Source organism: Hyaena hyaena, unplaced genomic scaffold (genome assembly GCF_003009895.1).
Source record: "Hyaena hyaena isolate Hyena2069 unplaced genomic scaffold, ASM300989v1 scaffold_15, whole genome shotgun sequence".
In the NCBI taxonomy this organism is placed as follows: Eukaryota; Metazoa; Chordata; class Mammalia; order Carnivora; family Hyaenidae; genus Hyaena; species Hyaena hyaena.
This window is the reverse complement of record NW_024080647.1, coordinates 6,698,969-6,719,537: the sequence shown is the minus strand read 5'-3', so window position 1 is coordinate 6,719,537 and position 20,569 is coordinate 6,698,969. Positions and strand designations below refer to the sequence as shown.

Genomic DNA, 20,569 nt, shown 5'->3' with positions numbered 1-20,569 from the left:
TGAGCAGGAGATCTAGGACCACAGCGCTTCCTTGATGAGGCACGTGTGCCCAAGCTATCAGTCCAAGTGGTCCCAAACCCACTGAAATGTTGAATGTCATGGTGTCCGTGTTTGGCTATCGGAACTAGAAAATAAAAAAGGCAGCTTGTCTACTAGGGAGATGACGAAACAGCGGTTGTTTCCGAATTGCCTGCTTTCCTTATTTGGCCAAGAGGATATTGGTATGTGTGTGAGAAGGGCTAGGAATTGAGACCTACTTATTGTTCATGTCTCCATTTTTCCGATGAGCGGCCAACTCTATCACTCACTGAAAGAGCAGGATTCTCCGCAAGAAGCTAACGTTGATGATGCGACGGAAGGAGAATATGTAAGGGACCCTGGCCTTGGTATCCAGCTGAGGAAGGAGCGACCAAGTGCTCTTCCAAACTTGGAGAAGCCTCTGGGCCATCACTTCCTTCTCAGCTCATCAGGAAGACTTCCTGGGCTCCTTCCTGGTAACGGAATGTGCCACAGGAAAGAGACTTGCAGAGCAAGTAAGAGGAAAGCCCACTGGGTTTGCAGAAACCCGACACCGGCTTTTCCCAGGGTGACAGGCCGCACCGGAGGTCAGCGTGGCCTCAGCCCCAGAGCACAGGACTGTCCCAGGGCGTGGACGTTTAAACACAAAAATGTATTTATAGAACGTGCCCTGGAGCCAGAATTTTAACTGTTCCTTTGTGGGCCTCACCCTTTGACAAGCACAGGCCTCCTTCCACAGGCTTAGTGGAGTGTCTTAAATGGGGACTGAGACTAGAATGTCTGCAGGTCCTTGTCATTGACCTAATTCCAATCGCCCCCTCCCAATTGCTTTGTGACCTCTACATAGAAGAGTATGTCAAATGTATAGGTACAGTTTGAAGACTAAAATGAACATCTGCGAAGCCAATAACCAGGTAAAGAAATCACTGTGACAAATATAGTATGAGATCCCTTATCACCTCCAAGGTGATTAAGGATCTTAACTTTTTCTTTAGATCCATCCTGCTTTTCTTATTATGCGTTCCTAAATGATAGGTATGTTTGTTCCTTGATGCTCATTACATTCTTGGTTTTGAAAAATCAAGTACCAAATACAAAAAAGTAGGTTTGGGAGGCTTCCTGCTGAAACTTCAGCAAAGGATCCCAGAGAAGCAGAGGGCTCTCACACCCTTGTGAGCCTTGCTAGCTGCAGAGTCTGACTTTGCCACCATAAATGCTGCCAGAAGCCAGTTTTCTCCATAGTCCCTGCTCTTGTGTATGACTTTGTATGTGAGGTTGTCTTTCACACCCCCATTTACAAAAAGGGGTTATAGGAAGTAAGGAGAGAATTATAAAAAGGGACTCTTTCTAACATTTAGTTCAGCAGAGGTCCTCGGCCAGATGTACAGGGAGAAACTTCAGGGGGCTTGTGGACTCTTTGAAACTGAATGCATTACGTTCTTTTGGGTGAAAGAGTCCATGATACTTCCAGAGGAGTTGGTAGACCCTCACCATAAGGTTAAGGGAAAATGTTGCCATTACGGCAACATTTCTTTCTTTCCTTCCCCCTCCCTTTTTAAAAAAAAGGTTTATTTTTGAGAAAGAGAAAGACTGTGAGTCGGGTAGGGTCAGAGAGAGAGAGGGAGACACAGAATCTGAAGCAGGTTCTAGGCTCCAAGCTGTCAGCACAGAGTCTGATGCAGGGCTTGGACTCACGAACCAAGACCATGACCTGAGCCGAAGTTGGACGCTTAACCGACTGAGCCACCCAGGCGCCCCCTGCCTCTCTCTCTCTGTCTTTTTAAATTAATTTATTTGGAAAGAGAGGGAGAGTGAGAGTGAGATTGCCAGGCAGGCTCTGTGCTGGTGAGTACAGAGCCTGATGCAGGGCTTGAACCCCCAAACCGTGAGATGACCTGAGCTGAAAGTAAGAGTCGGATGCCTAAGTGACTGAGCCACCCAGGCAGCCCTGTTTTTTGTTTTCTAAATGAATACTGGAGCAGTTGAAGAGTTTTTGAAATAGGTTTGGTCTGCCTGTGTGTCTGCATGAACTTGTGACATTTGAGTGTGCCTGAGTGTTAAAGGGAAATGAGCAATAAGTCGTACTGTGGATTGTCCAGCGTGGAATTCTTGACCATGCCCCTGGTGGCCTTGCAGGCTTTACTTTTTCTCTCAAAGCTGCAGTTCCTTTCTTTGACCCAGAGTAACTAACTAGAATGCTAAAACGGTGGGGGGGGGGCGCGACTGGGATGGTTGCTGTAGTTTCAAAACAAATGACCTCATTGCCTAAGTTCCACTTTATGCAAGAGAAAACCTAACTTTTGCCTTATAAATAATGGACCTTTGAGGAAATGGATCCAAATACCCATTTAGCGAGGGTGGGGGCAGATTTGCTGAAGCTAACTCCCTAGAAACCGAATACAACTATTGTTATTACTGTCTTCCGAGTTATTTCCTTAAGAGATACAGCAGTTTAAATTCATAATGACTGACATTCACTTCTTCAAAGTAGGCGAGTAATTATGCTTTGTATAAGCTGACTTAATGTGAGGTACTTTAAGCTTTGTTCCAGCAATGGGAGGGCATTTTTGAGTTCTTTAGCTGAGGGACACCTGAGTTGTATCCCATTCATGTTCTTTTTATGGATGAGTTGACCGCGGGTCTGGAAAGTTAGGTGTGATGTGTCCAAGGGTGTAATGACATGTCGGGGTCACCTGGAACTAAACCCTAGGGAAAGAGCTATTCAGATGATTATAGTTTAAATATATAATTAAATGAATTAGTCACAAGACTCCTTTCCTAGGGAATTAGCATTTTGATCATCAATTTCATTTTAAAAAGTGACCATTGACAACAGTCTTAAACCACCCATTTTTAGAAATGTACTACTTCTTAGGGTGTCCGAGCATTTCTTGGGAGGGTTCTGGTCTCTGGGTGTATAAACCTGATGTGTGGGAACAGAGCTTTTGTTTGGGTTCTATATTCTTTACATCTCATAAACTGAGACTTCTTAGGTGTTCAGTGTGCCCCTGCCCCCTGCCCCCTGCCCACCCGCCAAAGGTTTTAGACTTCTTGTACTCACATGTGAAGGGTTTTCTTTTTCTTGTTTTAAGTTTTGTTTTTGAAGAAAACCAGGAGTCTCATTTTGGCTGCTGGAAGTCTTTGGGGACTACAGAGAGAGAATTTAGGGGAAGGGTTAAGATTTGGAAATGCAGGCTGTTTTGTCTCGTTTCATTGGTTAAGAGCCAGACAGAATAAGAGTAACATTTAGAAACCTGAGTTTTATTAAGGAAGGTAATTTACAGGTAAGTTTAAGCTTTATGGACTTGATTTCAGTGATTCCATTCCTGGCATTGCCATTACTTTCTGCTAATTTTGGGCAAGGCAGCTCTTGTTGGAGTCCTGATTTTTCTCATCTGTGAAGACGGGTTGGGTCGATGACCTCCCAGGACTCATTGCGGCTGTCTTTTGGGCTCCACGCTGGGAGATTTGCAGAGAGGCTGCTCCAGAGCTGCTGCTGGTGTGACAGCGCCTCTTCCGGGACAGAGGGTGGAGGGGACGCCAGCCATCTAACTGCACAGTGCCCAGAGACCACTTACCTCCCGTGTTTTCCCTTTCTGCCCTCTTTCTAACACGAACCCCATCGATGTCATTCAGTGTTGGGAGAACGTTGCCCTGACCCATGTCTTCTGTCTCCCCTTCGCCAGTGTGCTGCCGGAGGGTAACATCTGGACTGGGTCCCCTGGCCCTTGGATGTCTCACTGCCCACAAACTCCTGGAGCAACTTGTTGAACACAGTGAGTGACCTGCATGTTTCTACTTTGCGAGCAACTGTAGGTTCGTGGACCTTGAGGGCTGGAGGGTTGTGGCCGTGGTCACGACGTCTAGCCACATGCCAGGCTCCTCACACTGGCTCCAGGAACCTTGGAAATGGCAGCTGTGACCACAGACACGACCTTTCTGCCACCAACCATGGTAAAGGTCACGGGCCCTAGTGTATTTGCTCTTTCAGAGCTTCTTTGTTGCACCACCAGGGCAACTGTTGACCATGCCTCTTTACTTGCCTACAGGAACAAATTCTTTAGGGGGACCAATCCAGGTGGTGGGCCTCTGCCCGACCTCCTCTTCCCCCAGATGGTCCCCCTCCTATCAGGTTTGATCCTCCCTTTTAGAGAGGGCTTATCTGATTCACTTAAAGACCCCCTCCCTCCATATTCCATCTCTCTATTTCTCTTAGACCCTTGCCTGCATTTTCCTTTGCGCTTAAAGCAGCATTGATCTCTTCAGTTACATGATAGACCACCTATTCCTACATTTGTTCATGCAACAAATATTTGAGTATCTCCTATGTGCTCGTGGCTAAGGTAGGCGCCGTTTGTGCTGTCCTAGAACTTCATGAAGGAAGAAAACGACCAAATGAAAATGAAAACTTCACTGTCACAACCCTAACCCGGTAGATAATTTTGTTCTGAATACTCTACAGCAGTGTCACGGGGGGATCCAGTTAAAATGCAGATCCTGATTGAATAGTTCTGGGTGGGGCCCAAGATTCTGCATTTCTAGCAAGTTCCAAATGATGCCAGTGCTACTGTTGTATAGATCTCGCTAGGAGAAGTAAGGTCTAAGGTTCTTGAAGATCATGACACTTGTCTTGGAGTGTGACTCTTGGGGAACTGCTGGAGAGGTGTGTCTGTCAAGCCACCAGAGGACTGATGGGATTTTGTCTGCTAGTCTGTCTCCCTCAGCTGCATGAGGCCCAGTGCACTGAAACAGGAACCCAGCTTTAAAATATGGAAGCCTGCTACCTCACCTGCCCATGTCTACCTCACTAGCATCCTAAGTTGGGGTTTTGTCAGTGAAATCGGAAATGCCTTGATTCTCAGATTTGTGCAATGAAATCCTGTGGGGTTGTCACATTGTACCCGCTCTGTAAGTCCACATTTCTGGAAATATGGAGGGTGGTTTTCAAGCAGAGCCCATATCAGCTCAGCCACCACCGTGGTTCCCAAGTGGGGTGTTGAGAGAGAGCGTGTCGGAAACTGCACGAAACCTGTGAGCAGGCAGAGAGACTGTGAGGGGGGGCAGGAGGGGTTCAGGTCCCTGCTGCCAAAGCGGGGGTCTCGAGTCCCGGCGACAGGCTGGCCCCGTGGTGGTTCACGGGAGACACTGCCGCATCGTGGCCGGCCCAGCACTGCTGCTATCAGACTTGCACAGGTCGTGTTGAGTCTTCCTGAGAAGCCACATGGATACTCCAGACATACCAGGTGCCTGGCTAAGCGCCTGGTACACGGTCTTGTGTCTCAACCCTCCCAGCAGTGCATGAGGCAGGTAGTCACCATTTTATAGAGGGTAAAACTGAGGCTGGGTTGACAGAATTCACCAGCTCACACAGCAGGTGCATTCGGGATCTAGCCTGCTCTGTAAGACTTAAGGCCAAGCTCTTCCTCCTCTGGCCTTTGCCACCTGAATCCCTATTAAAAATGGGATTCTTCTCCTGGTAGCAAGATGGGGTTGCTGATTATTTGTGCTTGCTTCCGTCTTGCTCTCATTATACCCCTGGATATGGCCTTTGCCTGTGTGTCAGTGTTAAGATGTTGCTTCTGTAGGCACGCCAAGCCCTTGAGTTAGGGGAGAGGCTTGGTCAATGGAGTGAGGCGGAGATGGACAGGGAAGAGAGAGTGGTGTATTCATTTAGGAGGCCCACTTCTTGCCCCACCTCTGCCAGTTCCAGCCAGCCTCCTTGGGGCAAGTCCCCAGGGGAGTGACGGCTGCCGGTGGTTCCAAGACCCAGTGCTACCATTTAGTTGTCGATGGCTCATGGCTGGAAGGCAGAAGGCAAGGGGTCAGATTGATTCAGTGTGTTCTCAAGACCATTTTCTGGCCATTCTGTGGCATTTGTGTATTCAAGACAATCTCCAAGCAACTTTACTCTATTGAGTGTTGTTTGGTCTATTCTGGGTCAGATATGCAATGGTAGTGCTTTGTGAGTTTCGAGTTTTCAATTAGGCTCCTCTGTTTTGGCCTCAAGTATATACTCATATATACTCATCAGGTGGAGAATTAAGTTGAACCCACAAAGCCAGGCTTCTGTAGCCTGCTGGAACTCCTGTTTTGGGCAATCATAGGAATGGTGCTATTGTGATTGTTTTATAAACTTTTCCTCAATCCACGCCAGTATTTGCCTTCTGGAGTGTGTGGAGTGGGCCTCCCCATGAAGGGAGGGAAGGAGATCTCGAAAGCACCTCCTTCGCACTTCTTTGGTCTTAGGGAATCATGTTTGTTTTTCCATCTGGAGTCAGGGCTCTTGCTACTGGGAGATGGAGTCCCCTCCCAGCTGAGTGGTGTGATAACCTTGACCCTTGCATGTTGATCTGGGCCCTGGATTCTCATACAGGCACCAGTGAGGAGTACCTTCTGTTTTCTGGGTCTGTTTCCTCAACAGCAAAAGGAGGGAGAGGACTTTGACCTGACACAGAGTTGTCATAGACCTGATGCCCTTAGAGGACTGCGTACACATCCCAGCTGCTCACTTGAGGGCTAATGGAAGTGTACTTTTCCACCTGTGTCTGGCTCTGTTCCCTCCACTGAGCTCTTTTGTTGCTGGTCAGTTTCTCTGTAGAAATGAACCCCTTGAGAACAGTGATTCTGCCTCATCCATCCTTGTATCTCAGGGCCCAGCACTCAGCCTTGAGCTCAATAAACATTTGTTAAATGAACCCAACAAAGTAATTTCCTTCTTCCATTTGCTTATCTAAAGTAACCTATCTGAAGAGCAGTGAATTACTAAGCACTGCCTATGAATCCCTGAGCAAACACTGGAGGGGTAACAGTGGTCACACGGATCAGGTAATTATGAGCTTTCACTAGGAAACACAATGGCAGGGTTTCCTTGCCTTTTGTGTACTTCAGAACATCTCCTCTTTGGGGTCTTCAATTATTTGTGATAATGGGAGAAGAGCAAAATGGGTAGAAGATGCTGGATGAGTATCTCAAACATTGTTCCCTCTAACAGATTTGTATATTTTTAAAATGTCCTTTCACTATGCAGAGTTACAAAAGTAATTGACAACTTGGTACTTTATTATTTGAAAAAAATTGTAATGTTTGTTAATTTTGGAGAGTGAGAGAAACAGTGAGTGGGGGAGGGGCAGAGAGAGAGGGAGACACAGCATCCAAAGCAGGCTTCAGGCTCTGAGCTGTCAGCACCGAGCCAGATGAGAGTCTCGAACTCACAAACCATGAGATTGTGACCTGAGCAGAAGTGGGATGCTTAACTGCCTGAGCTACCGAAGTACCAGACAACTTGTTATTTTAAAAGAAGGAAAGGAAGGATGTCTAAAAAGGGACTACTGACCTGCGTATTGATATTCCTCGTATTGGTAACTTACGTAAAGAATTGTAGTCTTTTGGGCCTGTTTTGCATGCCAGACTTGGGACCTGTCACCCTCTTTGTACCAAGCTGTATGTTTTTTGTTTTTTGTTTTTGTTTTTTTAAATCACAGTGTGGCAAATTTTAGAATGCTGGGGGACAGAGATATAGGCTCCCCCCCCCCCCACTTCTAAATGTAGTGCTAAACAGTACTCAAATATATACTTCCTGCCTTAGCTTCAAGACAGGATTCTGTCCATTGGTCATGACACTTTCCCAGCCCTAAAGCCAGCATTGCCTAAAGGGCATTTGGAGTTTGGGGGTGCAGAATGATTTTTGCCCGCATCCCATGGCTGAGTGCCCGTAGGTACCCCGATTCCAGCAAATAGAGGTTTGGTTTTAGTGCCATTTTATTACCTTGTCTCAAATAGTGGGTCCATGGTGACATCTAGTCACCATTCTCGTTCTCTTTTGGGACCCACTAGGGCATCTCTCTTTCTATTGAAAAAGAAAGGCCTAAAAACAATGATTTCTAGTTAAAATAATGACTAACTGGGACTGATCCCATTTTTACCGCTCCTTCCTTACAGGCAGAGCTGTAACTGGTTTCAAAAACAACAAATGGTGTTAGCTCTCTGCTTTTTGAGAGAAGAAAAAAATTCAAGGTGGCATCAGTACTCTGCATAAAGTCCTCATGGCCCTTTGTGAGAAAGCAGTTTCTTAAAAAAATACAGTATGTTCTGCATAAACTATTGTAAAAACTAATGTGTCATAAACATTGCATGCTAAATCTGTTAATTGTTAAAAATTTTTTACATGAGAAGATGTTCTGTGATGTTTCCATTCTCCTGTTGCTGGCTGGGCTTCTTCCCTTCCCTCTCCCCATTTATTTATTTACTCGGTAATACTGCAACGAGCATTTTTATAATACATACTTGGAGACCATAGGGGCGTTTCTGTAGAATTTCAAGGTCGAAAGATAGAGACACCTTTAAAAAAAAATTTACCTTTGAAAAAATGACTTAATTTATATTCCTAACAACTGTGTGAAGGCCCTCACCAGCACAGAAAGTGCATCTTGAAAAATTTTTGTCCTTTTGAAAGCCAAAAAAGTATAAAAAGCCTTCCAAAACACCAAACAAACAAAGCATGACCATGCCAGATCTGAGAGCTCATAGGGCTTCAAAGTCTGTAACCAGCAGGGCTTGCCAAGATGTCTTCTCAGATTCTGCCATTGATGGCCTCATCACTGGCCCCCTGAACTTGCCTGGTCCCCTCTGATGGCTCCTTTTTTCTGCATCCCACCTGTTCTCGTGTATACCCATTGGCGTTGAGTGTTTCTTTGTGTTCGTGTCGGAGAAGGAAGCTGTGGGTCAGGCTGGAGGTTGCTCTTTGCTGCCCAGGGCAGCTTTGACCTCTCCCTCTTGGCCAATTCCTCTGCCTCTGTTCTTGCTCAGAGGGAGGTTCCTTGACAGGCTTGTTGTGGCCATGCCGAGCTGTCTGTGGCTGGGGTCTCCCCGGCACCCAGAATTACTGACGCTTGTCAGAAGCACATTTCTCCAGGGCAGAGTCACGGTCTCTCTGTAAGTCAGAAGGCATCTGTGGCAGATCTCATATTTAACAGCGGTGGCTGATGACAGGATGATAAAAGACTGATAAAATTCCCTGTGGGGTGAGACTTGCTGGCCTGCCCACCCTAAAACAGGCTGTTTTCTCTGTACAGCAGCTCTACTGGGTGCTTCGAACAGATAGATCTCTTTGGGGCCAGAACCACTTGTAGGGCAAATCCTTGGTGTATACCTGCTCCTCCCTCTAGGAGTGATGTTCTCTATATCTGGATGGATCTCCCGGGCAGCTTCCCTGGTGGGCTTCGGTTTTGAGTAGATGGAATGAAGATCGTTGAAAGTAATTACAGCTCTTTGCTCCTGGATCTGCCTTGACCTCCTTCCGCAGGAGTGGCTCTGGTTGGGGTACACACTCCGCAGCTGATGATGGAATGAAGAAGTGGAGGCTCAGCCAGTCTCTGCACTAAGGAAACCATCTTGACCATGGCCACAAGGCTTGGCACTGGCCTTACCAATGAGATCACATAGTTGTCAGGACAGTAGCTGTGTCGCCCAGATGTTTTCTTCAATAGAAATATTTCACTGATAAAAATACGCCCTCAAACGCCCTTCTGCGAGCAGCGGCAATCCGTTCTGTAGAGCCGGAGAGCGTCGCTGCACCCAGGGATTACACTTGGCAGCGTGTCCTTCGGCCAGCTGTGCGGCTCCCATGAGACGAAAGGCCAGTTGAATGGAGAAGATGCTAGGGAAAGTAATGAGGTGGGAGGAAGGAGGGACCGTGACCTTTGTGCAGCAGCTGAATTTCCAGGGCTGAGTTTGGGCTTTGCTGTTTTGAGTTCACAGTCCAGCTGCTGCTGCTTGGACCTGCAGTGGTGAGGATGACTCAGAAATCTGGAAGGAGTCCATGGTGATTTCACTAAGGGATCAGAGGCGGTGCTAAAACCCTCCGGGGTGGGAGTGGTTGCTGGGGGGCAGGGTGGTGGTGGTGGAGGAGAGTTTTCTGGTGAAGTGGAGTGATCTGGGTGCTGGCGCCCTAGGCCACTGGGATCTGCCAGTTAATAACTTGGGACTTTATTTTCATTACTGAAAAAACTCTGGTGGCAAAACATTGTACAAAATAGTGGCAGATGTTACCAAGTGAGTTCAGTCTGACACTTTGTTTTGTGAATGACTTTTGGAGATGGTTTGGTTGAAGGGCCATGTTTTTCCTGAGGGTGCCCCAGGGACTCCTGGGAAGTTAAAAGGTGGTCTCTAGGCCCCATTAACCCCACTTCTCAAAAAGGATGAAAATTGATTCCTGTCCACCTGACAGATAAGGTCTGTATCTGTTTTCCACTCCTGCTATCACAGATGACCACAGATGTGTTAGATTTCTAATCTGCAGAATGGGTGTCTCCCTGGGCTGATGTTAAGGTGTGGGCAAGGCTGTCGTTCTTCTGGGGGCTCTAGGGGAGAATCCATTTCTTTGCTGCTTCTAGCTTCTATAGGCCAAGTGCTATCCTTGGCTGGTGACCCCATTGTTCTATCTTCAAATCCAGATACATTGTATCTCCCTGGGACCACAGCTGTCTCTGCTTTTGAGGCCCTTCTGATTCCCTTGGGACCACCTGGATAATCCAGGAAAATGTGCAGGTCCTTTAGCATATCTGCAAAGTCCATTTTGCCCTGGAATGTAAGGGCTCTGCAGATGAGGCTTGTATGGTGGTTCTTAGGCTTGCAGGGAGGTTAGTTGCACAAGTAGGTTTAAGGATCTATGTGTTGTGACTGATGAGGGCCCAAGTCTGGTCCTTCCTGCTGTTTGCTGTCCTGTGTGATACCCCGTGGAGGCGGAGTAGTTTCTGTCTCAGGCTGTACCCTTTGTTACAGCCAGTTTGTCCAGGGATGAGAGGCTGTGGGCCAGAGGAAAACAAGAAGAGCCATCCCTTCCTATGGGGAAACGGGACAGAAACATAGGATTGGGGGTGAGTGGCTGCAGTCTGAGTTCTGCCCTGCTGTGGAGTAGTTGAGGGGGACTGTGATCCCATTGCACTGATGAGGGTCTATTGTCAAGTCTTCTTGTGCCAAGGAACAGACACAGTGAGCTAGCTTGGACGAAGTGGGTGGCTTTGCGGAGTCCAGTGTAGGTATGGTTGCAGCTAACCTTTGTTGAGCATTTGCTTTGTACCTGGGAAAAGTACACTGGGGAACCCCCCCCTTCCCCCGGTCCATGCCTCTTGACCTGTGCTTGCTTCCTGTGAAGCAGCTCTGGGGTATTTCTGTATGGTTCCAGCCCTTCTCTGCTCAACAAAACCAGATGAGCTCTCCTGCCTACACTCTTCCAATGGAGACCGCACACTTGAAGCTCTCTGTTTTGCTTACCACCTCACAGTTTCCTGGCTTGGTCATTGTATCTCAATTTCTAATTCCTCAGAGATGAAGCTGAAAGGCTCAGCTTGAGCCAGGTGTCTGGTTGGCTTGGAGATGAAAGAGGGGCATAGTCCCTTGGTTCTGTTGGGTGAGTAGATGGTGACAGAGAAGTGTAGTATGGGGAGGGGGACTTGCCTTATTTGATGGATGTTACTGTGGAAACATCTTGCAACTGAGTTTGTGTTGTTTTAAAGGACTATCTTGGAATAACTTCAAACCTAGACCAAAGTTGCCAGAAGAATACAGAGAAATCCCACAGAGCCTGATGTAAGTGATCACATACAAATATTTTACGACAGTTGCTTTATCATTCACTTTATCACTTGTATTTTCTGAGCCATTTGAAAATTACTTCCTACTGTGTCACCCCCAAATATTTCATGTTTTCCCAATTAACAAGAACTTTAAAACAATTTTTTTTAAGTTTTAGAGAACAAGAGAGAGCATGCATGAGTAGGTGAGAGGCAGAGGCTAGGGAGGGAGAGAGAAAGGGAGGGAATCTTAGGCAGGCTCCCTGCTGAGCATGATGTGGGCTCGATGGATCTCACCATTCTGGGATCATGGCCTGAGCCAAAATCAAGAGTCCCGTGCTCAACCAACTGAGCCACCCAGGTGCCCCAGAACCTTTCTTTTCGTAACCCATTCAATTTGTAAGAACAAGGCCTACCACACTGATGTACTCTTGCCAAATATGTAGTTCATATCAAATTTTGCCACCTACCACAGTAATGTCCTTCATAGAAATTCTTGCCCCCAACCTAGGGTTCAACCCAGGATACTGCGAACTGTGTGTAGTTGCAGTGTCTCTTTAGTCTCTTTGCTAGGAACAGTTCCTCTGCTTTTTTTTTTAAATTTTTCTTTCATGATAATGATGTTTTTCAAGATTGTGGGCCAATTATTTTGTAGCAGTAAAGGTTTGTACAATTTCTCACTTGATTTCTCATGATTTTTTAAAAAAATGTTTTATTTATTTCTGAGTGAGAGACAGTGTGAGCAGGGGAGGGTCAGAGAGAGAGGGAGACACAGAATCTCAAACAAGCTCCAGGCTCTGAGCTAGCTGTCAGCACAGAGCCTGATGTGGGGCTCGAACCCACGAACTGTGAGATCATGACCTGAGCCGAAGTCGGACGCTTAACCGACTGAGCCACCCAGGCGCCCCGATTTCTCATGATTAAATGTCTTTTTGCCAGGAAGGCTATGTAAACGAGGTTTTTGCCTCTTAGTACCTCACACTGGGAGGCACACGATGTCATTTTGTCCAGATACTGGTCATGTTACCTTTGATCCTGTGGTTAATGTGGTGTTGAACTCTCGTTTTTGATCTGTGTGTTCTAGGGAGCTGAGCGTTTCAAGCTGGGCATGTAAAGCGGACCGTCTTTAAAATTGTGTCTAGTTTGCAAGTGCTCTTTGTACAGGGGATTTTCTTGAAGTGGGCACTCTTGCTGCTTGTGAGATGTGCTCCGGAGTATAGTTAGAAAAGCTGATGTCCTCTGAGAGCTCGCAGCTCATTGTGAGGAAGAACTTGCCTGAGGGTGGAATGACGTGACCTCTGCTCTTGTGGCAAGGGTCACCATGGCAGAGATGGAAGCATGCTTGTGGTGTGAATGGTGCGTTCCCTATGGCTGCATCTGACTGTCTTGCTGCCTCCGGATCACCTAGGAATGGAAGAGAGATGGGGACACAGCACTCTCTTCGTCTCGCATGCTTGCCGGGTCTGCAAATGCTAATGGAGATGGTCCGGATGCAGCAGCCACTGCGTTTCTTTTCTGTGGCTCTCTTCGCATGAAACACCGACTCCAGGTTGGCCTGATGTGGCCTGGCCAGCAATGTTGCTCGCATTTCAGGCTGGTAAGACCCTTGGTGGTTGCTCATCCGCTGAGGATGGGATTCCTTATCAGTGTGACTGTCAAAATGCTGGAGGCTGTCCGTGTGGGAAGGATGTGCTTCTCAGAGCTCTGGAACCTCCCAATTTGATTTTGACCGGTCTTTTCCTGGATTAGTGCTTCTCAGACTTCTTCCAGTTTAGCTGTTGAATGTTGGACATTTGTTGGACCAGCATCTGTTGGATATTTGACCTGGCTAACCTCTTGAGCTCTCGTTCCCTCTGGTTACTACAGAAACAAACAAAATGCGTGCAATCCACTTTAAGATTAATATGGAAAGTGGTACGTTTTATAAATCTAATAAATGATCAAAAATATTCCTGAGCAACAGTATATCCTGACTATCTTACTATACTGCTAAAAAAAAAAAAAAAAAAAAAAAGTGGGAGGACATAAAGGAGTATGACTTGGGTAGTATCCTTGAGGTCGGGTTTTAAATGAAAGGGGCCGTTACTGTGGTTTATTCAATTTATGGGTTCATTTGTTCCTCAGTTTTTAAAAAAATATTTGGGCAGTTCTAATATCTATGCTTATTTGTGGAGGTTATCTCTGCGTGACTTGGGACACGTATGCCCATGTCCTCAGAAGAATCAGCAGTGACAGAGGGCCTTTAGCACATACCAAAGACAGCTGCTTGGAAAATTAAATACTGCCTGGGCCTATCTTCCCAGAGGTTGTGCTCATGCCTAAATTGGAGTAAAAATTGTAGGCAGCCTTAGGAAAACTAGATGTAGAGACGTTCCATTTTCTGCAAAAGTTAATAATTTAATTCCTTATCCTGTGCTTTGGAATCAGCCATTGCTTCTCAGGGCTGTGTGTGTTCTTAATTTTTAAAGACACTGATATGCCATTTGCCTTTCTACTTTTGGAGTTAGGCATGAAGAGGGGACTTAGGTTAAGTGCTTGTCACCTTTTATTTAATTAATTAATTTATTTATTTTAATGTTTTATTTATTTCTAGGAGAGAGAGACAGACAGCATGAGCAGGGGAGGGTCAGAGAGAGAGGGAGTCACAGATTGAAACAGGCTCCAGGCTCTGAGCCGGCAGTCAGCACAGAGCCCGACGCGGGGCTCGAACCCACGAACCGCGAGATCATGACCTAAGCAAAAGTCGGACACTTAACCGACTAAGCCACCCAGGCGCCCCTTATTTAATTTATTTTTATGTCCAGTCTTTTGTGCCTGATACAGAAAGACTAAGTAGGTATGGCCTGGTGCTGGACCTGGGGGGGGAGTGGGTGTTGGAGAGGGTGTGGGAAGGCAAACTGAGGTTGGTGGAAGAGGAGTAAGATGTTGAGGAAATACACACACACACACACACACACACACACACACACACACACACACAGGCATTGAGAAGATCTAGGCTAAATGAAAAGTAACCTGATGAAAATGCAGTGGTGCCCCTTTTATTTTGGTGGCTTACAGGAAGGAGGAATTGAGAATGAGTGAATGTTCCAATAATTGAAGCTTCCCCCCATAGCAGGCAAAAAACTGTTTTTCTTGCAAATGTTTGAAGTATATTTATAAACTTTGACACCTGAAGTAGGAGGTAAGTGTCAGAGGCCTTTTCCTTGTGACTCAGAATTCTCTGCTGGGCCCCAGTAGTAGCTGTTTTTCAGACAGGAGACCTGGGTTGCTGGCCTCTGACTCATCCTGTCTCCTCTGACCACGTCTCTGAGTCTGCCTCTGGGATCCCTGTAATTGTGCCATTCAGATAGTCCCAGGGCTTCAGGCAGGATCTAAAGTTTCCAGGATATCTCCAGTCATCACATTGATTCTGGCCTCAGAGAGATTGCTCTCTTGTGACTTCATGCACCTGGGCCTAGTACTAGGCATTGACTGAGTGCTTGCAAGTATTTTCTAGTTGCTCAGGGTTGGTGGCCATTGTGTGGCCGGGACATAAACTGTAGAAAAATGACAACATGGAGAGGTCCAGGCCATTGAAGGATGGTTTTTATTACTTCCGTTTCCCAAGGCGGGGGTGGGGCAAGGAGCGAGCACACCGCGTAGGAAGCATCAGGGTAGTCAGGAGGCAGAAGACAGGAGTGACAAGAACGCCTTGGGCAGCACCTTTATTGGGGTTTCCACAGGAAGGGCAGGGGGGAGAGTTGGGGACTGGCTAGTTTGTGTGATCCCAGTGGGCTTTGGGCCTTTGAGGCGATGTTTATGGTGCCTGGCCTTGGCATGACCTAGGGCAGGGGAAGTGAGGCTTGGTGCTTGAGAGCTGGATTAAGAGTGTGCTGGGGATGGGTATAGACTCTGGATTGGTTGGTTTGTATATGAAAGGCATTGTCCTGGCTGAGTCCTTAGCTGTCTCTCAGAATTAGCCCTGGAAGGGACACTCTCTTCCCAGGCCTCTAAGGCCTCTTGATACCAGAGTATCAAGAATATAGAAACTAGAGTTAACAGGATTGGCTCTGTAATGAATGGATGCCACACTGACCAATCCAGAATCTAAGATAGTGGAGTAAGAACACTGGCCTTGTAATGGATGGGTTGAGGTTGCTGAGTGTCCAACGTACAGATTCTTTTCAGATTCCTTTGGGGTCCTTCCCATTCCCCACTCTAACTCCGCGGTTTAAGGACAGTGGGAAACACAACTCACTACTCCTTCCTGGTAGAGGTGTCCTCACCAGTGAAGGGCATTTCCTCTGTTCTTTGCCGTATTCAGGAATGTACTTGAAACTGGATAGGGTCTTATTTCATTAAGGAAAAATGAGCAAATAACTGGCCTTTGAGGACTAGGGAAAAGGCAGAGCTGGGCTGCTGGGGAATTTGTTTTCCTCTCAGTTTCCGAGGTGTATGTATATATTTCAATAACGTACCAAATGTCTAGCAGTCATTTTATGAGCAGGCTGAGTTATTCAAAGGTATCTGACAATTCTTGTTGATTATATGAGTAATACATGGTATTATAGATCAAATAGAAAATTCACATTGGTAAAAGAAAATAAAAATTACTCCATAATCCTGCCATCGGGAGATATCTTCTGTTTCAAAAATAATTTTTCAATATGTAAGTTGCCTTTTGTGGTTCTTCTTTTTTTTTTTTGATTCTTCTTTTTTTTTAAGAGCCTTCTCCCCCTGCCCCTGTAGCCAGGTACTTTCCAAGCACTGAAATTCATAAATGAAAAAGTACGAATAAGGTTTTATTTTTCATTAATCTCATCCAAAGAATAGCCTTCTGTTAGGGTGGGATTCTTGCAATCTGGTCACTTTATAAATTCGATGGCTCTAATGACCTCAGTTCGAGGTGGTGCTTTGGAAAGAGTGTAAGAGCCCAGGACAATGTTCTGGTGACCTTCCCAATGTGTTAGATTGGAGAACTCGGTATTTATGTGGCTTTCTTGTAAGGGGCTGAAGGATTGGAAATCTGGAAATAACTTACTAGCGTTTGATTTGGGCTCCCTTCTGCCTTCTTTGAGATGTGGAGTAGGATGTTTGTAGTTCATAGCTGGAAAGCCAGATAATGGGCGTAAATCATAATCTGGGAAGTCTGGTCCCTGAACAGCTGTCAGCCAGCTGCTGCACTGGTAACGCACCAAACAGTAAGCTTTCATCTTTGAACACTGAATTGTTCAGAAGCCATGCTGCCGGACGTTTGTCCTAAGGTCTGGGTTCAAATCTTGCCTGTATCATCTAATGGCTTTGCAAATACAGGCCAGTTACAGAACTCCTGAGCTTGTTTGCTCACTTGGGGAATGCTAGTCACCTACCCACCTTATAGGGTAGTTGTGAGAGGGCTTTAAAGGAGATAATGCAGGTGAAGCCCCTGGCACATGGCTGGCTCTTAATACTTCCGCAGTAAGTTACTGCCTTCCCCTCTCCTGCATCCTCCCTTACTACGATTTTTATGACTATAGCAGGGTTTGAGCAGGTTATTGTCAGGACTGACTGTTCTAGGCACGCCTTACAGAAAGGTAGCTCAGATCCACTTAACCACTGCCCCTTGTATTCTCCATGTAATAGGCTGGTCCAGCTCAGGACTAGCAACCGCTAATGTAAAGGAAACGCTGACCCTGCATGTCTAAAAGAAGGGAGGATCCTGGTGAAGAAGGTTGTTTTTATATCTGTCTAAATCAGGGACGCAGCCTCTCTTCTCTCGGGATGATGCTGGGGTCCCTTTATTTGCAAGAACTAAAATGGGGGCCAAAGGACAGGAGAGGCGCCAAGAGGGTTTCACATGCCTGCTCCTCCTCCTGCTTTTAGAATCTTAAATTGTCCCAAGGCTTCCAAGACCCCTGAGCTGGTATGTTCCCTTGGAGCTGGGGGATGGGAGAGCATCGCCAAGGGGCACCCTGGCCCTGTAGCCCTTCTCTCAGGGCTGACTTTGCCCAGGGCTGAGGTCGTGCACGGGCCCTTGGAGAAAATTAATTACAATGTCTGCTTAAGGCTGGACCTCAGCTGGCAGCTCGGGGTAGGAGTGGGGGGGGAGGGGGTTAAACAAAAGCACGCGCCTCTCCAGAAGTAGATTAGGTAGATGTCCATTCAAGCAGGGGATTTGTATGTGTTAATTCTCAGAGCAGATATCTGACAGGGAAAGGGCTGTGTGACCTTATTTAGAAAAAAGGCTACACTTTGTTAACCTTTATTCCCTAAAGAAGCAAAAAATCATTACATGGCAGAGGTTCAGGCCCCATGGGGGATTTTCTGGACGATTCTCCATTTCAAGAGTCTTGTTTCCATAGACCTGATAAAATTATCAGTAACTTCTGCTTATCCCCACTGCATACTCTAAATTGGCAAAAAGAAAAGTATGCCTATTTCTTGTATAGTCTAGGCTTTTGTCTCTTCCTTCCCAGACTTGGCAGTTAAGGATATTGTGAAAGGAGGAAGGAAAGAAGACCATCATTTGAAAAGACCCAGCTCTGTACCCCCTCCCCACCCCCATGCTTGTTCAATCCTGGTAAGTGGGGAGTTGCTTCTAAGCAGATGCTCTGAGACAGCTGAACCAGTGATGTGGGGCCCCTGAGAGCCTGTCATTTCAGCCTGTCCTCCAAACATGGCTCAGATGCTGCCCCCTCCCGAGGCTGTTCCAGGACATCCTGCCCCCAGCACAGCCCTCCTCCCTCTCTGTTCCTGTAAGCTGTTCACATCTCATACCGAGCAGTAAGTAGGGTAAGGGCGATTGTGCTGATGTGGACTAAGAAGCCCGGAGTCCAAAGGGCGATTTCACCACCTCCCAGCTGTGCAACTGGGCTTCCGAGCCTGAATATTTTTCCTTGTGCTTGGGATTATACTGTGTGCTGCCTACTCAATCTCCCAGCTAGACGTCTGAACTCCTGAGGACAGGATGTGGTTCATCCTGTTATTTCCAGTCATTTATCTAGTCCTTCATTTCTTTATACAATTACCCTCCTAGGACCCTAAGAATAGAGATGAACGTGATACATTGTGGCACGTGGTAAGAATTACAAGCTGTTCCTGCCTCCCCCCCCCCCCTTTTTCTTCTGTGATTCACATAGGTAGTTAGGAAAGTTCTGGAGGGTTGCTTGAGTGGCTCAGTCAGTTGAGTATCCAACTCTTGATTTTGACTCCGATCATGATCCTAGGGGTCGTTAGATCGAGCCCCTGGTCTGGCTCGAGACTGCTTGGGATGTCTCTCTCCCTCTCTCTCCCTCTCCCCTTCTGCCCCTCTCCTCCGCTTGTGTTCTTTCTCTCTTTAAAATTAAAAAAAGAAAGCTTTGGATCTTTTCCCCAGAGCATTCATGAAAAAGGAGCAGAATATGGCCCCGCCTGTTGACCTTGCAAGTAACTTTTCTGAGACCAGTCTTAGGAAAGCTTCTTAGGGGAAAAGGTATTTCCAAGTTGAGGGGTACAGTGAGACCTCCCTGTTGAAAATATTCCTGTCCTCTGCCAGGATAAACAATTAAGAGGAAGGGGTCAGGGCATGTAACTTTTAATGAGATGGGTAGAAATTGAGAGCAAGAGGCTGAATACATGGAACAGAATCTGAAGTACCTTGTTAAATGGAAAGTGGATATAGACCATTTCAAAAGGATGGTGTTTCAAATGGGCACAGCTTTATCACCTTACTCTACCTGGAGAGGCTAAACTGTTATTATTCTTCATTTTCCAGGAGCAACTTCATGTGGGAAAGCCCTGAAGGACCACATTCCACTTGATCCCTTTTATTAACAAAATTGTACTTTGCAGCAAGGTGGGGTGTGGCTGGGGAGCCCTTTCAAGATTGGAGCCTGGAGGCTTTGGGCTGGTTAATTGCATGTTTGCCTTTTGGCTTCTTTCCAGTCTTTCATCAAGGATGACCCCTTATCTGTAATTTTTAGGCAAAAAAAGCCCCCAAAACTACTTTTCCTCTTTGTGTTTTATGAAGCCAAACAGACAGTGATAATAATCTAAACACCGGGTTTGGGAAGCAGTTAGAATGGATAAAAAAGGTCCAGATGGATTCACCCACAGATGTCAGCCCGTGGAGGCTGCGTCCAGGCATCACCATGGTTGAGTTGAGCAGTGTGGCCAGCTTGGCTGGGTGTCTTCTTCCTGACTCCTTTCCCCCAGAAAAACTGCTGATTTTATCTGTCTACAGAGAAGTTGGGCTCATTGGTTGGGATCAGATGAGCGGGGCGACCTACTTCTCAGAGCACCCACTTGGCTGTGGCTTCTCAAGCCTGGTTATATCTCACAACCACTTATACAGCTGAGACAAAATGACAGGCAACCCTGTATTTGAAGATTGGCTCCCTAGGTTTCAGATAGGGATGGGAATTGGTGTGATTAAAGAGTCCTGTGTGTGACTAGGGAAGTCATTCAGGACTGAGGACCATCTGCCCCCCACCCCCGGAGCTTCCCGGCTCAGAGTGTGGGCCCACGGTTCCAGCAGCATTTGTATCACCTGGTAGCTTATTCAAGATGCAGGCGCTCTGGCTCCAGTCAGGCTTCGTACATCAGCACCTGCTGTTTAACAGGTCTGCGGGGGATGTGTGTGCATGTTGAGGTTTGAGAACCACTGTTCCCCTATGGTATTGTGGTAGGGTTAGTGCTTGATTGTTCCTGGAAGTGTAATATTGCCTGGATGCATTTTCTTTTTAAGTATGCTCCATGCCCAACATGGAGCTTGAACTCCTGACACTGAGATGAAGAGTCAAGCACGCTACTCACCCAGCCAGCCAGGCGCCCCTGCATTTTCATCTACTGTCAGTGCTTTTCCTCCCAAGGATTTGGCTACAATTTGCATATATCAGTTTTAAAAAAAGATCGATGAATCCTCTTTCTGGGTTATGATTTTTATTCTTAGTTGCTTTGCCTTCTGTTGTCCAGCACACACGCACCATGTTTCAGTTAAATATTCTTTAGCTGTAAAACAAACTGTGATCTAGAACCAAATA

General features: G+C 46.6%; 1 protein-coding gene across 2 annotated transcripts in view; it reads left to right on the top strand.

The window, feature by feature from the left end:
- TLN2 (talin 2) overlaps positions 1–20,569 on the top strand; it is a 440,503-nt gene that overhangs the window by 70,410 nt on the left and 349,524 nt on the right. For both annotated transcript variants that reach the window (XM_039218977.1, XM_039218971.1), the window contains exon 2: positions 3,705–3,794. The gene's annotated coding sequence lies outside the window, so the exon portion shown is untranslated. The remainder of the gene's footprint in view (positions 1–3,704; positions 3,795–20,569) is intronic.